The sequence below is a fragment of the Nannospalax galili genome, unplaced genomic scaffold (assembly GCF_000622305.1).
Source record: "Nannospalax galili isolate Female #2095 unplaced genomic scaffold, S.galili_v1.0 scaffold4758, whole genome shotgun sequence".
Taxonomy (NCBI): Eukaryota; Metazoa; Chordata; class Mammalia; order Rodentia; family Spalacidae; genus Nannospalax; species Nannospalax galili.
In genome coordinates, this window is record NW_008340924.1 from 5,946 (window position 1) to 9,124 (window position 3,179).

Below are 3,179 nucleotides of genomic sequence, written 5' to 3' on the forward strand. Positions count from 1 at the left end.
CAGGCAATAGACATATATGCATAAAAATATTTTTAAAAGGCTAAGAATGTCACCAGATAACATTTGAGTTCTACAAGAGACATTCCTCCACTTTCCTAGAACCTGATTCGAAAGATTTCACTGATCCATGACTTTATTCAGTTAGTATAAAAACTGCGTGAAACCTAACATGTTGGAACGCAGCATTTGGGATAAGCTGAATCTCTGTTTCTGGGCCATAGTCACTCATTTTTGGCCTCAGAATAAAATATCTTTAATTCCAAAATTCCAACTGAGTTGAGACCTGCTGGGTTTTTTTTTTTTTTTGAAGCTGAGAAAGACAAATGTGTACTTCTGTGTCTGAGAATCTATCCACAGTGGGACCCTGTGTATCTTAAAAGGGAATCTGGTCTGCAGATGCATTATCCACAGGGATAGATTCCATATATGACCTTGAACTAGACCATCTTGAACCCTTGTTTTCCCTGGTTTTATTTAAGGTGAATAAGCCTTCCTGGGCTCATATACTTATCACTCCTAGACTGGAAGGAACGTGCTTGGTCTCCCTGCAGGGGACAAGCTGAGTATTACAGCCTCCTTTTGATGTGTGTGCTTCAGCAAGTGTGAGAGCAGGGGCCAGGTACCAGCGATCATTTACATGCAAAGAGCTAAAAGTAGCTCAGCAATAGAGACCAGGAGGAAAACTTCAGAGGTGGCCAGCGGTCCTCTGCTTGGTTTTGAATTCAGACTGGGGTTGGGGGTGAGGATGGGGGCTGAGAAAGATAATTTGCAACAGAGCCAACAAGAACAGGATTGAGGAAATCAGAGAGGATGCTGGCTGGAGCCTTTATTTCATATTAATCACTTCTGAGGCCTTAGAAAGGCATATTTGTTATGCAGACCATGTTCATTGTTGAGGCCTGATCAAGGCTACAGCATTGCCAGGCCACAAAATGAATTAGCTTTTGGGATTCTGGAATAGAAAAGCAATTCCACGCAGAGGAAGGCACTCAACAGTCCAGTGAGATTCAAATATACCATGCACACACAATAGCAACCATTGTTACCCTTGCTAATTATGGGCTAATTTTAGGAATGTTACTGAGAAAAGACAGGTCCCGGGGAGGGGAAGGGGCCATTCAGCAGCAGGGTTCATTCAGAGCTCAGCCCGGGTTGGCAGGCCCCTGGTACATTCAGTTCCCATGATGTGGAAGAGGCTTTATTTCTGCTCAGTGATTTGGTTTGTACACTTGTTACGAATGTTGGTAATTTCGGCAATTCCAAGCACGGCTCAATGAAAGGCCTGTGTTATGCAAAGGGAATAAAACAAGCCAGGGAGTTGTCAGAACTCAGTTGTGTCCAGAGAAAAGAGCTGTGTCAGAAACGATGCTCAATCACATGAGCATCAAGATTGGGGGGGCGGGGTCTTTCCCTCTGAAATTGACAGCTAGTGAACCAGGCAATTAGGTGAGGTTATCACCACGCACTGTGCCTCTGCACTCTCTTACATGTCCTGGAACCTTCATCCAGAATGCAAATATCAAGCCTAACGATTTCAGCTGTCTATGAACCTACCCTTTGGTCAGGTGGAGGTCCACTTTGAATGTGAATTGCCCCACATACGTGCGTTCATGTGTTTGAATACTTGGTCCTCATCTAGTGAAGCTGTTTGAGAAGATCATAAAACCTTTAGGAGGCTGAGCCTTGCTGATGGAATTGGGTCACATAGGAAGTGGGTCACTGGGGGCAGGCCTTCAGGTTTTATAGCCCAGCCCCACTTCCTTTTCACCGTCAACTTCCTGACAGAGGAAACAATGTGACCAACAGCCTCCCAATCTGGCCACCAGGCCTCCCTTCACATGATAGAATGTGTCCACTGGAACTATTGCTTAAAATGGTGGCTCTGATTACACTCAGTGAGTCCCAAAACAAAACAAAAGACAAGAATCAGGGGAAAGGAATTGTAGGAAGGACTAGGAATTTAAAGGGGTTAAACGGAGATAAAACACAGTAGGACTGAGAGTAAGTAAATTAGAATGCATTATATGAATGTGTGAAAATGTCCAGTTTCTTGGATAAAAGTCAAAATGTCCTTGGGCCTCTTAGCAACACACTCTGTTCCAAAGGCCAAAAATGTCCAAAGTATTTAGGAGCTCTTATCTAATCCTTAAAAGATTTTAGGGTTACCTCTTCAGAGGGGGGAATGTTAGAGTAGCAAAAAGCCCCATAAAAAAAAGAAGAAGAAGAAAGAGTACATGAAGTTATCAGAAAAAAGTGATGGGGAGATATAAGAGGAGTCAGAGGGGAGGGAGTGGGCGTGGATTTGATCAAAACACTTTATATGCATGTGTGAAATTCTCAAAAAATTATTAAAATAAAAAGACATGTGCTATATCCCTTCAGGGTCCAGATTTTGAAACTTAAGTCCATTGGACCAGGCTCTATGGCCTAAATAAAATACCTGCTTCTTGTACAAAAAAAGAAAAAAGAAAAGAAAGAAAGAAAGAAAGAAAGAAAGAAAGAAAGGAAGGAAGGAAGGAAGGAAGAAAGAAAGAAAGAAAGAAAGAAAGAAAGAAAGAAAGAAGAAAGCACACTTAAAAATGGTCATGCCTAGATATGGCATTTCTAAGTGAATACTATGAAAATTACAGTTAAAACTTTGTGTCTGCCTTAAGTGCATTAAATCTAAAAGAATTATTTTGTGAAAATACACAGTTGATAAATGTGAATGAGATATTCAGAGGCATAAAGTGAACTGAACACACCAAGTGAGAAAATAAACAATAAAAATATCAAAAAAAGAAAATGTCAAAGAACAAATTTAATTAATAAAAGGTGAAAAATAAATGCACTTATTTTCTAATATTTTGTTTATTATTTTTATTTTATGTATATAGTGTTTTGCTTGCATGTAGGTAGATGCACTCGTATCTTGCAATGTCCATGGAGATCAGAAGAGAGCATCAGAATCCCCTGGAACTGAAATGGAGTTACGGACAGTTGTTAGCCTCCATGTGCTGGGAGTTGAACCCTGGTCCTCAGCAAGAGCAGCCAGTACTCTTAACTGCTGAGTCATCTCTGTAGCCCCTCAAATGTTATTTTTATATTATTTCAAAAAGTGAAAGAGAGACACTTTCAGCAAGATTTGTGATCTTCAAGGAATGTTGAGCCATTGTTCTGGTATTTTGCTTTATTGGTCA